The following is a 14618-nucleotide window of genomic DNA, read 5'->3' as shown; positions in this document are numbered from 1 at the left end:
GTTCTGATAATTAAAGTCTCACTAATGAAACTTTTAGCACCTCTTAAATTTTGACCATCAAACATTGTAAATACTTCTAGAAAATATGCATGTCCATTTCTTTGTGTACGTCTGAGTAAATAACAGGCCAGCACTGAGATGCTTGACTGTGTTCTGAAATTGAAAGAAGGGTGCTTAATATCATTCAGTGTCATTTAGCACAGGGAGTAGATGTCTCTTCAGATCCCCGTGTGTCGGGCAGAGTTCTTCATGTGTTCTTGGTTGTTGGTGTTGATGGGGCAACTCTTTGTCATGTGGCAGCCACCCGTCACAACCCAGGTTGCTACAGTTTGAGGTAGTATTGAAGATATCCTTGGATGTGGTAATGGATTTTCCCCCTTCATGTAAAGGCTTCCTCCTTATCCTTCAGTTGCTCATAGAAACTTGTCCACTTCAACATCAGTCATTCCCTTTGGAAATTCTCATCACCTTGGCATTATGGAAATTCCTTAACCTGCTTTGCTAAGTGTCTTCCTGTGTCCATCTTAGCCGCCGTACTGCTTTATCGCTTCTGTGCCCTGCTGAGATGCTAACCACAAAATCACAACTAAAACTGGCAATATTGGTTTGTTTAAAGAAGTAAAGCCTGAACCATCAGCTTATAAAACAATTTATTTCACTTGTGTGACTTTATCCCAGTATAAAAAGCATAACTGATAGATTCTGCTTAGTCATCTATCATCTATTTATGTGGCACCCAAGCGTCTGTTTTCCTGAAGACTTTCCCAGCCCCTGCTTCTCCCATAGCTGTCCAAGTAATGACAGCTCTCAGTTACTCAGGTCTAAAATCTTGGGACTATCTTTCATGCTTCCACTAGTCTTGTAACTCATTAGCCAATCCTGTCAACTTGACCTGCAAAGCATCCACAGCTTGACCCTACTCCCCCACTCCCACCTTTATACCACCTATGTGGATGCCACACCATTCCCAGCTAATGTTCTCTTGCTAGGCATCCTGAGTCTTCCAGCTGTCCAGTCTCTCAGCCTTCCACCCTTGCACCCTAGCAATCAAGCTCAGCTGATGAGCCTAACACGTTTATCATTGGGGCAGGTCAAGTCCCCCTCTACTCGACCTTCTGAGACATCTCGAGGAAAAGGCAAAATTCCTAAAGTGCATTATGAGCCTCTTCCATTTCAATTTAGATCATCTCCATCATTCTGACACCCTCCCCCCAGCTGCTCCACTCATTCACTCCAATTCAGCTGCACTGGCCTCTCACTGCCCAATTCAGCTGCACTGGCCTCTCGCTGCCCAATTCAGCTGCACTGGCCTCTCACTGCCCAATTCAGCTGCACTGGCCTATCGCTGCCCAATTCAGCTGCACTGGCCTCTCACTGCCCAATTCAGCTGCACTGGCCTCTCACTGCCCAATTCAGCTGCACTGGCCTCTCACTGCCCAATTCAGCTGCACTGGCCTCCCGCTGCCCTTCTAAAGCTCCAGGCACATTCCCAGTCCCAGGGTTGTTGCAATTGCTGTTCTTGCTGCCTGGAACACTTTGCTCCTATGTCCATGTGGCTTGTAACCCCTGAACTTTCTGGTTGGTCCTTGCTCAAATGTTCCTGTAGGGAGGCATTCCCTTGCCAGCCTATCTATTCTCCTAAACATACAGTCTGTATTGTCTTTTTTGTCTACCTCCTTGTCCCCATAATAGAACATCAATTCTCTAAAGGCCGGGAGCTCTGGGTTTTTTATAGTCGGTGTTGTATTGTCAGTGCAGAGAGGAGTGCTTGGCACATACATGGAATCCAAAATATACCAGCAAAACAACAGGGTGGGCATTTGGTGTAGTAGTTAAGAAGCTGCTTAGGTTGCCTGCACATCGCATGTCAGTACCTGAGTTCAGGTCCCAAATGCACACCCGATTCAGGCTTCCTGTTAATGTGCCTGTCAGGAGGTGTGGTGATGATTCAAGTTCCTGGTACCCATATGAGAGACCTGGATCTAGTTCTTAGCTCCTGGGTTCTGCCTGGATTCATGTCAGCTATTGCAGGCATTTGGGAAGTGGATGAGAGGTGCGCGCTCTCCCTTTCTCAAATTTGGCTTACAGATCTATGATTACTTTAAAATCTGAATGAAATGGTCACATTATCATTAGATGCCTAGATTCCCTGCTGAACTAGCGACTTTTTTTTGCTTTATGTCAAACTCGGTATTTAGTGGAGCATGAAGCCTTTGACTGTAAAGTAAATTAAAAATGTTATCTCAAAAATTAAAGGGGAGGGAAGTATTAGAATTGTATCTGAAATATATTGGATCTGTTCTTTATATTTCACATTAACATGAGTATTGATGAGTTGTGTTGTAGTAATTATGCATTTGCTGTGATCTTGAATAAAATTTTAAAGGCCCTAAAAGAACTGGCAAATCATTGATAGCAAACTTTAAACATATTTGCTATCTAAAACAGTGGCGATCCTATTTTTCATTCTGTATGTTTTGGTTCCCTTTGCTGCAACATTTAAGCTTTCCTGCCACCTGGAACACCTGGCAGGGTGACACTGCCCCTGCTCCAACCTTGTCCTGAGACTGAATGTCGCTCACCTCTTCCCACATCACTAAACGGGATGTCTGTGTCCTAACTTACAAGAATGCTGAACTCCTCCAGCATGAGAACATAGCTTATGCAACACCTGGTGCGCATTGTTAGTATGTGCTCAGTAAATATCGGGGCTGACTAAAGAAATCGTTAAGGGGGGGGTACACAAATGAACGAAAAATGTTGTGCCCTTTAGTGAATAGGAGTGTGCAAAATCTGGAAAGAATTTATTCATGGGAGTATCAGAAATATCCTGAATACGTGGTGATGGATTAGGTGGCTGATACTTTTTAATCACACACATCTTGAGGGCTTTTTCATCTGATCTTTTGGAAGAGATTATCTATTGCAGACTTACATTATCAAAGCCAAGAGCCACGTTTTAAAAGATGGAACTTCCGCTTTACCCTGCTCTGATAATGATTCTCTTGGAATCATCCTATTGGAAGCTAACGTTTTTATTACTTATTATCTTTAACTTTCTTCAAGCGAATTCAAGGAAGTTTTCTAAGTGAAATGGACTGTTACATATCACATTTTTACACAGTAATTCGGATATTACAAATCTTGTACATCTTAATGACATGAATTTATAGAATCCACAGCTGGGCTACGTCAAGAAATAACAGGTTATTATAGCACCAGAGTTTTTGTTCTTCAGCAAATGTCACGGTGCAAATACCAACTGGTCAAACTCCTTATGTAGGTGAATATGTGGGTATGGTAAACTTGTTGTTTGTGTGAGAAAGTATGTGCTTAAACATGAAATATCTTAATTTTTTTGACAGGCAGAGTGGACAGTGAGAGAGAAAGGTCTTCCTTTTGCCGTTGGTTCACCCTCCAATGGCTGCTGTGGCCGGCGCATCGCGCTGATCTGAAGCCAGGAGCCAGGTGCTTCTCCTGGTCTCCCATGGGGTGCAGGACCCAAGCACTTGGGCCATCCTCCACTGCACTCCCAGGCCATAGCAGAGAGCTGGCCTGGAAGAGGGGCAACCGGGAAAGAATCCGGCACCCCGACCGGGACTAGAACTCAGTGTGCCAGCGCCGCAAGGTGGAGGATTAGCCTATTGAGCCGCGGCTCCAGCCTAACATGAAGTATCTTTAAATGATATGGAGTAGCTATATGTTAAAAGAATGAGGACAAATGCTTTGGGAGTTCTCTCCTAGAAATCGACATGATTCCTTAAATAATAGTGTTCATGTAACTGTAGGTCCTACTTCGTACAAAGTGCTTTCTGATTCTCCCAATGAATGTATGAAACGAATCTTGTTATCCCATTTTTGCTGAGTGGGGAAGTGGGGCACAGGAAAGTAAATGAGGACAACGGTAAGTCATGGCCGGGGTCACTCAGGTGGTGAGTGCCCACCTGGCTCATCCTGAAGCTTCATCAGCAATGTCCAGCTGTGGCCTTAGCCAGCTCTGAGCTGAAGGAACTCACTGCTGGCTACAGTTTGGGTAGCACTTGAATGGTGAAGTACAACTGGCCTGCTGCCACTGCCCTCAGTACCTTTAGCTGTGAAATGGGGCACAGTAGCTGCCCTGTTATCAAATCTTCACACCTCTGCAACAAACAGCTGTGGTGTGCATGGCCATTCTGATTGCATTTTAAAGACATAAGCCAAATGAAAATACTGGTACTCATTTGTTTTGTATAATGATTAGTAGCTCAGTTGCCATTACAGTCATCTTGGATAATACTTTCCTGATTATTCTTTCCCTGCAATTATGTATGAATGTTGCATTTCCACCCTAAATTACATACTTTCAGAGGAGAAACTCAAGTTTTCAGTTTGATTTCTCTTGGAACACTGAATTCTACCACACATCTATGTCATCTATTTCTGGACCAGGAATATAATCATGTCAAACTTTAATCATTTGTTTCAGAATTTAATTACCAAGTTGACTGAAAATGAAGTCATTAGATGACATTTCCTCATTTTTACTCCTCATGATAGCCCTGTTACTTCAGATCTCTTCACATCTCTTGGCTGAGTGCATACAAAACAATAAATGAATCTTATTCATATAACTTTGTTTCTGCATTTACAAAGCATGATTAAAATTAAAATGCAAAGAAACTATTTCAATTAACTAAAATTATGGATAAGAATTCACTTCAACAAATTCGCATTCTTAAAATTTTGAAAAGAACATATTTCACATTTCACAGATATAATGCTAAGAAGACAGCCCATACTTCCCTCCCTCAATCCAGTATTTTTAATCTACTTTACAGTCACAATGTATGGAAGGTTGTCTTTTTAAAGACCGTTTTGAAAGATACACACTACATCCCAGGGATTTGAAGAGCTCTGTTGATGGATACTGTAGACCCACACCAGGATGGTATTGGTTATGGAGCCACCTGTGTGGGGCGCGGGTCGGGGGGGGAGTTCAACTTTTGAAATTTGTTCCCAGTGCTCCCTCTCCCCTCCCTGGGAAGGGTAGGAGCTGTGAGCAGCCTGTGCTCTTGCAGTCTGGGTGGTTGGGAAGCCAGGTGCTTTCCCACCTGTGTAGCAGCTGTAGATGCTCTGGTCCGGCAAAGGGGGCACTTCTTGAAACACTTAACTTTGCCTTCTTGGAGGAACCACCTTCGCTCGGATCTACACTTGACCTTGGACTGAGCCTTTCCAGCTGGTGTGTGTTGCACAGAGGTGGGGCATGTTGAAACTGCAGTGCTGCTAATTCTCATCCATAGCACAGGATGGCAAATGCTAAACTAAGAACAGAAACCAGAGACCACGTCTAATGTCTTACTTTGGCAAGGTTGGCTTAGCATTGGCAACGGACTGTCACAAACTCAAGGGTAAATAATGGTGTACAGCCATTTGAGTTATTTTTGTTCTAGTACAGTATCAACACCTACCCATCACACACCAGGCATAAGTGCTGTAATGCTGGATTTTGTAATACATGGTAGGGATCTGACAGCTCACTCTTGTGACCTAGCCTCTCAGTTCTATGTTAGCCTAACTGGAGAGTAGTTAATAAGTTGCCAGAAGGAATTTATCCATTTATTGTCTTAATAGTCTTTTATCATATCCCCACAAACTGTAAAGCCATAAAATGCAACAAAGTCATTCTAATCTTAGTTTAAATGATTCTTAGAAGAAAGACTTCACTAGCCAGTGATGTCTGAAAACTTGATAAAAGACCAAGTGTGAAACCCTTATCTTTTGTCAATTCATTTTTTGAAGGTTACATCTTTTATGAATGCATACTGAAATATAACTTGCCTAATGAATCCGTTGTAGCTACAGCACTGGCTTCAGTAACTGTCCCTATAAATAAGTTGTAGTGAAAGTATACTTTGCATTCTAAATTATGAAATGCTGTATACAGAAATAACTATTGGAGCATGAATTCCTACAGTTAATAGAAGTTTACTTCCCTTCTACAAAGGGCTGAGTAATAGCTCTTAATAGACCAAATCATCTCAGTTTGAGGGCACAATTTAAAGTATGTACATATGCATTTACTTCAGCAAAATGTATACTACATTATACTAAAACCCAGGGAAACATATTTCTCAATACAAATCATATTGCCAAGTAGAATAACATAATTGGCAACACAGAAAAATCGGATACAGAAAAGTGTTAAACTAGGCATAAGGATTCAAAAATATTTTTGCTTTAGATTTGAGTAAAGTTAGCAATCTGAATTAAACATGTCTTAGAGAGCATAAGTTTTAGCAAATATAGGACACAACCTTGTACATACACACATACACATAAAACATGTATGCAATGCACACACAGCAGACACTTGGAGCAACGTCGTATCTAAACCACCAATGTCATTAACCCTTGATCAATAAGTCACTTTGTTTCTCCTGAATTCCTCATTTTTTCATAAGATCAAGCATACAAAGGTGCATTCAAGAAGTTTGAGAGGTCAGTGTTGTGGCAGAGCGGGTAAAGCTGCTGCCTGTGACGCTGGTACCCCACATGGGTGCTGCTTCCTGTCTTGGCTGCTGCTCTTCTGATCCAGTTCCCTGCTAGTGTGCCTAAGAAAGCAGCAGAAGATGGCCAAGTTCTTGGGCCCCTGCCACCCACATGGGAGACCCAGATGCGTTGGCCTGGCCATTGCAACCATCTGGGGAGTAAACCAGGGGATGGAAGATCTGTTTTCCTTCCCCTCTCAAATCTCTAGCAAGTTCATGAAAAGTTAAATGACAAGTTTGCTGTGCAAACAATTTGAAATCCATGCACAGTCTATTCATAATGTGTGTTAGGAACGCTTTGAAGATCCCTCCTGTGCCTCTAGGCATTTTCGGGGCATTGGATAAACATCTATTAACTTTAGTTTCATTGAACTTAAGGCATTTAGTAGAGGGTACAGACTCTGGCTTGTGGAAGGTCATACAGATTGGTAGCAGTGGCCTGGACTAAGTAAAAATGTTCGTGTCCAGGTGTTCTCATAGCCCCTTCTGTACTGCAGAGACTGATGCTGGACAGAATTTCCTAAACCTTGGAAAGTGCTGATTCATGGCTACTAAAGTACTACCACTACAAACGAAGCACACGGCCAACTTATTCTACTGGGCTTCCGCTTTTTTGCTTATCAGTTTTTCTAAGCCCTCTCCTGCTTAAAAACAAAGATATTGCTACTCTGGAGGTGGGAGCAGTCAGAGCCTTAAGAGCCAATGGAGACGGATGACTTTGGCCAAGCCTGGGGAGACCTTCGCATGAAGGGAATGAGCTAGAGCAACATGTCTAACATTTTCACGTGTGACTTTCCAATCTTGACCGATGTTTCCATAAAGACTTTCGTGGAACCTATGTTCTCTTTCACAGCTTAAGTTGTCTTTGATCATTCCTCAGTAAGGAAAAAATTTTTAAGTTTTTTCTTAAATTTTCCCCTGCAGGCTGACCTGGTAAAGGCAGGGGCTCCCTGGCTGCCTGAGTGCAGAGCGGTTTGCATGGCAACCAGGAACTTGCCGCCTTTGGCCTTGGGGCCCGAGTCTCTTCCCGGCAGGATGCGGAAGCCTGAGACATCTCCTTAAGCAAGACCTCCAAAGGACCTAATCTAAAGTCAATAATGTTTCGATGTCCTCAGGGGGAGTGCCCACATTCCTAAAAGCTTTCTTGGGTGAGGAAAAGGTCAACAAAATAACCGAAATAAAATAGCCAATCAGATAAGATTATCTCACATCGGCCTGAAGAACAGCTTGGCAGTCAGTGATGGTTCAACCCTAGTGGCAGTGTTTGGTCAACACACAAGTCTGAAAGGCATTGGGGACCCTGAGCATACTGGTCTCATGGGAACAGAATATTGATCAGACAAGTAATTCCACCTGATAATCTTCAAACAGTGGTCAAATAATTGGTGACTGATTTTGAAGACTGCAATAGATAATTCTTAAATAATTGCTTAGGTTTAAAAGTCACTATTTCAGTTAATAGTACCCTAAAAAGCCAGATGCCCTTTCTCTGGGAACTGACCTTATAATCATTGGGCGATAAGGGCAACAGGATAAGCTTTTTCAGACAAACGAGGCTCACTGTGTTCACTCTTTCAAATAAAGCAATATGACGATGTTATTTTCTGAAATACTGAGACCATCACTTTACCTCCATTTGTCTGACTTTAGAATCTATATCTACTGGACACCAACATACCTTAAAAATGTCTCATTTGTTTTGTATCACTAACCCAGTTTTGTTTGGAATTTATGTAGCGCTGCCAATTTGATAAAGAAGAAAAAAAGAGAAGAGTTTGGTTTTGCTGCTTTGGTTTAAATTAACATCTGCCATCTTCCTGACCCGAATTCTGACAACACAATTGCTATGAAATATTGGTTTGAACTTAAAACCAGAAATCCTGAGTGCAGCTTTCTGCCGAAGAGGTGCTAGTTAGAACCAGGTGCCTAAAGCGGAACTGCTGAGCGCTCCAAGGTTGCCTATGATCCGAGCAGATCCTCAGGCAGCACCTTTCAAAGGAGAAACTGCGACATTGGATATTTCTCCAGGCTGGATTAAGATTCATCTACAGCACAATCAGTGTTATTTCTCTTGTTTAACTTACAATGGTGGAGACTCCAAACTTTAAGCAGAAGTAATTGGGATTTTGGTGGTGGTGGGCAGGTGTACATGTGTGTGCAGGCTGTGAGAAGAGATGGAATAACAAATCTGCCAGGCATGGCAGATGTTTTGAAAAAGAGGCCTTGGATAGAGAATGGTCATAAGTCCCAACAGACTCCAGTCACACTCCCACATATCTTGGTGCGATAGGTGAACTTGGGTCATCCAATACAAACATATGCTCAACTGATAGTCAACTCCACCCTCAGAAAACTTTGTGGTCATCTCAGTAAGTACACAGTTCTGTTTTCAACATAACTAGCTATCTAATTACTCATCCAAAGTTAGTGCACTCATATGCCTAACTGATTATAATTTCATTCAAAGTACCCTGTCAATAATGCTTTTGTTCTCTGTTCTGACAAATTACTGAGGGAATGATTTGATTTGGAAACTGGTTTGGGTTGAGTCTCATCATAAACACATTAAATATTAATAAAACTATGCATTTCCACAAAAAAAGCATGATGTTGACTACTTCCAAGGCACACTGGTTTCCAATCCTTGCCTCGTGAATCTCCTCACATCATATGGAATGCTGAGGTAGAATGAGCAAGAGCTGAGTTCAGGTTTTCCCCACTGCTAATGTAGAAGCCCTTAGGACCAAAAATCAGCAGGAAGTGCAGCAACCTGGAGCAGGGGTGGGAAGGCAGTCGGGTCTCATGATCAGTACAGATTGTTCACCACGTGTCCACTATCCATGGATACCCAGGACGGTTAACTTACAGCCTCAGCATCTTTCCAGGGAAAAATGGTAAGCAGCTGCTACATGTTCATGCATAGTCATGACTGTGAAGGCTTTGCAAATCAAGTCATGCACTTTTTATGACGGGCCTTTGAAGTGGGTTTCCTGGTTAGCCTCACTTTGACAAAAGAGGAAACTGAGGCAGAGAGGTAGATAACTCACCAGAAGCCACCAGAGGGAAATAGTTGTTTTCTTAGAAAACCACCCTTAATGACGCAATATATCATGTGTTTTGTCTCGGGCATGTCAGACATAAAATACCACTATACAAAGACTAATTATAGTAGAGAGAAATAAGGAGTTACTGTGTGTATACACTTGTGATTCCTGTCTGCTTTAGTTCAAGACCGTGCCAAAGGAAAACAGATGCCCACTGCCTGCTTCAAAGTCCATGGGGACTAGTGGGACAATGTAGGAAAGCTAATCTTTTCAAGAACTATAAAGAACAACTACTAAATCACCTTTGTTTGAAGTAGATCTTAATTTTGCTAGAGTATGAGAAGATGAAGAAATAGTGGGCTGTATTCAGAAATTATTCTGAGAAAAACAAGACTGATGAGATCTCTGTTGTCCTAACAATTCTCACAGCATCCTGAGAGATTGAGGTTGCTTTATGTGGATGAGGGCTGGGCCCGACTGGCCATGCCACCTTACCCTCACCATCCAAATATGTTGTAAGCATGAATTCTGTTCCATGAGATACTTAAAGGAGAATGAAAAGGTGCATGCGAAACATCTGCATTTCCATGCTGGTTGCACCACTGTTGTGCTAAATGAGAAAGTGGCTTGATCTGGTGGCCTGGGCACTCACCAAGATTGAATCCTAGTTTCAAGTTTGCTCCTAGTTAGAAGCATAGACTTGGGCGAAGGAATTAATTTCTCTGAACCCCCATCCCCTTCTGCGTGCTGAAGGCCTTTATCTTCTCAAGTCTAGCAATGAACTCTCTAAATAACCCACCAAGTTAAGCCTCAGTTGCCTTATGCATAACAAATAAAGTATGAATGGACCTTACTCCAGGGATTGGTGAGTAAGTAGTAAGTGAAGTGACTGTTTTGATCATATAAACAGACTTGATGAATATTGCTTTGATATGCAATAAAATACTACATATTTACTTTTCCTCATCTTTAATCAAATGCACTTAAATGCAGTCCCAACGTGCTTTGTACAGGGAAGACCATGGCATGAATTGAGGCCATTTTGCTTCTAACTATCCTGTTTAAAAAAAAAATTGACTTTTTAAAAAACTGGGCCACTGACTCATCTTTGTATTATAGTTATAAAAGGAAAAATTTAAGCTTCTCAAGGGAAAGAGACAAAGCAAGAGAACCCAATTACCCAGCTGAAACTGTACAAATATCAGCCCGCACACTCAGCCACGGAACAATAGGCAGTGTAATGAATTACCTTTTCTCATGAAAGCCCTCTATTTCTATCCCCAGGTCTGCCATTTTCTCCTAAGGTTGCATCTCATTTGAGCGATAAAGAAATGATGCATTGGTCTCCTGTCCTCAACTCCACCTCTTGAATTCAGTACAAATATTAAACCATTCATTTTCATTCTTCTCAAGAGTTTTCTTGCCTTAATGAATGTTTTTACGAGGAGAGAGGAAGGAAAAGAGTGAAGATGGAATTTACAAATAGACCGAAGTGAATCTTAAAGGAGACAAACACATGAAAGAGCAAGGTGAAGGACTGCGAGAACAAAGAGGGCGGAAGGAGAAGCCACTCGAGGGAGAAGGCTGGCAGGCGGGCTCCGTGCTCATCCTCTGCACTGCTCTCTTGTCTACATCCCTGCTTTCATCTCCATCCTCCTGCTTCTGATTGTGCCCTTCAGGACTCGGGCGAACTAGAAAGGCTCCTTGTCTGTCTGCCCAGATCCACTTGGAATGATGAAATAATATGAGGTCTATGCATAATTGCTCTGGGCTGTTAAAAAGCATTTTCTTGAAGGGAGCTTTACACTTCACCCGTTCCAACTATTAATGCGTGTGTAATATGCCTTCACTCCTAATTATTTTGTCACCATTTTGTTAAGTGTCCAGAATCTACATTTGAACTAAGACACTTTAATTATCAAATTAACACAATTTCATGGTTGATATGTTCAATTTCTCCCCACTGGACTTCTTATCTTTTTTTTATTAACTAGCTCCTTTCTGGTCTTTTCTCCTGACTGCACAAAGAAGTGAATAATGCCCTGGTCTCACATGCATGAATAACTTCCCATAGATGCCCAGAAATCAAGGGTGGCAAAATTGCACCGATTCTTGTAACTAAGACTTGTATGTGTGCTTTACTGATTTTTAGTCCCTCAGTAACATTCACAGGTTAGAAGCGTTAGATGGAAACAGCAAAACTTTCATAGCTTCCTACAAGTAGTTGCACTTGGTTCTTTCATGTACAAAAAAGTAAAGAATCTTAAAGAGCCTCTAACATCTTGCTGACCAGAAACTATCGGGGGGGGGGGGAGTGGAACATAAGGAATTATTTAAGTTGTCAAATGATAGGAGTGAAGGGACAATGAGTGAATAGAAAAGAAACTAATTACAAGAACCTGAATAATTTAGGTTCTCTATAGAGCACATTCATTGTAAAGCACTTAGCACAATATCCATCCTGTGTTAGGGGCCCACACATATTTGCAATTTGCCTCCTGCATTAGTGTCCCTGGAAATTCTCTATGAATCTTAGGATAACTTTCCCAACATATGGTCCATGGTCTTTGGGATTATGAAAATGATTGCATTGAATCTGAAGATTTCTTTGCTCAACCATACTGCAATCTTAAAACTTATCACCTTCCTACACAAGGAGAGTTAAGTCTTTATAATTTGATTGTTTTTAGTTCACTAATATTTGTAATTTTCAGTGTGCAGGTCTTTTCCCCAGTGCTAATTTAATTAAAATTGAATTTTAAAATGTGAAAAATTCAGTGCTGCCTCCGAACTCACATGCAGAGAGCCTATAATTTCTAATCCTGAAAATTATATTGGTGGTGCCAACTGGCTGAATTCATCAACCTGTACTGCCACCTTGATAAACATTTAAAACTTTATTGAGGTATAATTTGCATACCATAAAATCCACTCTTAAGTACAACTCAATGAATTTTAGTAAACTTAGCTATGCAAGCACTTACCATAATTTAGTTTAGTACATTTTCATCACTCAAGACCCACTGTGTTCATTTCCAGTCAATCCCTGTGTTCATTCCTTGGCCCCAGACACCACAATGTACTTTCTTCCCCATGATTGCTAAGACCTCTCGCACAGTGGAATTGTGAACTACATGGTCTTTGATGTCTGCTTCTGTTACTTAGCACATGATGCTTAAGGTTCATCTCCATTATAGGGAGATCATTTTATTAACCTTGACTTCACCATGGCAGCTGGTTTTCTAAGAGGTGTTGGTTCAAGTTGTTCCTTTGATCAGTTCTGCTGAAGTGCACTTCTTAGTTATAAAGTGCACAAGGTGCACCTCTTAGATATAAAGATGAATAATGTGAATTCATGTTAAGGTTAGAAAACATTTGAGCATTTAAATATTATCAAGGAGTTATTGAAATGGAAGGAAAATACATCTGAAAGAATAGGTTGCATGTATATATGACAGAGTTACAAGGCTAGAACAAGAGTTCTAGGCTCTTCACCCTGGCGTAGGTCTGGCTCTTATGGGTATTTGAGGGAACAAACCAGCAGATGGACAATCTCTTTCTGCCTCTAAAGTTTATAAAAAGAATTGGTTTTGAAAAGCAGCATTTAATAACATACCATGTTAACTGAATCTACTCTGAAGGCATGAAAGCAGTGCCTGTGAAAGATGGACTAAAATGTTCACACATTTCAATGTGGAAAGCATCAGAAATGGGAATACTCTCATTTGGAGAGTGAAGAGCTAGATACATCAGATAACAGGAAGCAAAATGAATGCACTATTTGAAATATTCATTTTAGATACTAGGGAAATGTACAAAGTTATTTTCTTGAAGAATTTGCAAAATATACCGATTTCTCTATCGGATCCTGTCGGTGTTTCATTAAAATCAAGAATGGGTTCAGTAAACTTTCATGAGGGGGTAGAACACTTGCAATGAGCAGCTTTTTCTAGTTCTTAACTGACACAGTCAATCAATGTGAATGATAATGACATTCTCTCTAAATGCTAATTTGGCAACTTCTGTGTAGATAATCTCTTGAGTTTTTATGTTAAAAATATTTAAATATTTCAGACTATTTCCCCATGTACTTCAATTTTAGGATACCTTTACTCAATAAATGTTTGCGTAAGATCTTGTTTAAGGCAATTCAACTTAGATGCTTCAAATTCACTGCCATTCTCCGTTCAAGTTCTTAAACTACAAATTTATCTGCTTAAAAAATAGGACTGTAACAGATATTGAGGCTGTCACTTTACTACAAAATGTAATTCTAGAACATAAAATTTAAATCTTGAATATTTGACTTCTTACCTGTTATGTTAATTGTGTTTAGGGACAATTGGTAATATCTTGCAATTCAGAATTGCAATTAAATTACAATTTTCCCAAAACTTCATAAACTAACACTTTGACATGCCACTCATTAGTAATCTGGTTAGATTTTTCACTGATCTTTTGAATAAATGTCAAAATATAAAGAATCGTTAGCAAAGTTCAGGACATCTTGCATATTGGACTACATCAAACAAACCTGGTATGATGTGTGGAGCTAAGGGAGTTAACCTCCATGCTGAGATCTCTTCTGTATTCCATGCCAACTTCGTCTAAAACTTCTGGAGTTGATTTTTTTCAGGTATGCACATACTAAAATATTTATAATCCTTCTATATTTGATCAAGTATTGAAGTTTATTTGGATGGAATTATGTGTATACACAACCAAATTCACCTGTTTCTTAACTTAGTAAAGACATTGTTTTACCACAATATTGTGCTTGACCACAACTTATATTACATGTTATCAGTAAAAGCAAAACAGCACACATGAATTTCTATGTTGAACTTTGGAGATTTTATAACAGCATTTATAATGTTTCACTTCTGGCAGAATTACCTTCTAAAGACCTTACTTTAGTGTTCCTGTGAACTGGATGAGAAAGAATCATCTTTGAAATCGGCTTTTCCCTTTGAATCATCTGAGCACACTGATACAAAACTAGCACTACTTAACTCTGACGAGTTTTCCAATGCATCAACAGGGACTG

General features: G+C 40.6%; 1 long non-coding RNA gene across 2 annotated transcripts in view; it reads left to right on the top strand.

The window, feature by feature from the left end:
• LOC138843750 (uncharacterized) overlaps positions 1 to 14618 on the top strand; it is a 147007-nt gene that overhangs the window by 73279 nt on the left and 59110 nt on the right. Inside the window, exon 3 of one of the 2 annotated variants that reach the window (XR_011378709.2) lies at positions 10856 to 13712. The exons of the other annotated variant lie outside the window; for it this stretch is intronic. This is a non-coding gene — a long non-coding RNA (uncharacterized LOC138843750). Of the gene's footprint in view, positions 1 to 10855; positions 13713 to 14618 lie in introns of those variants that run through there. 2 annotated transcript variants of the gene reach the window in all.

This window comes from Oryctolagus cuniculus, chromosome 9 (genome assembly GCF_051225735.1).
Source record: "Oryctolagus cuniculus isolate XC-2025 breed Fujian yellow rabbit chromosome 9, ASM5122573v1, whole genome shotgun sequence".
Lineage (NCBI taxonomy): Eukaryota > Metazoa > Chordata > Mammalia > Lagomorpha > Leporidae > Oryctolagus > Oryctolagus cuniculus.
This window is presented reverse-complemented; position numbering and strand designations above follow the sequence as displayed.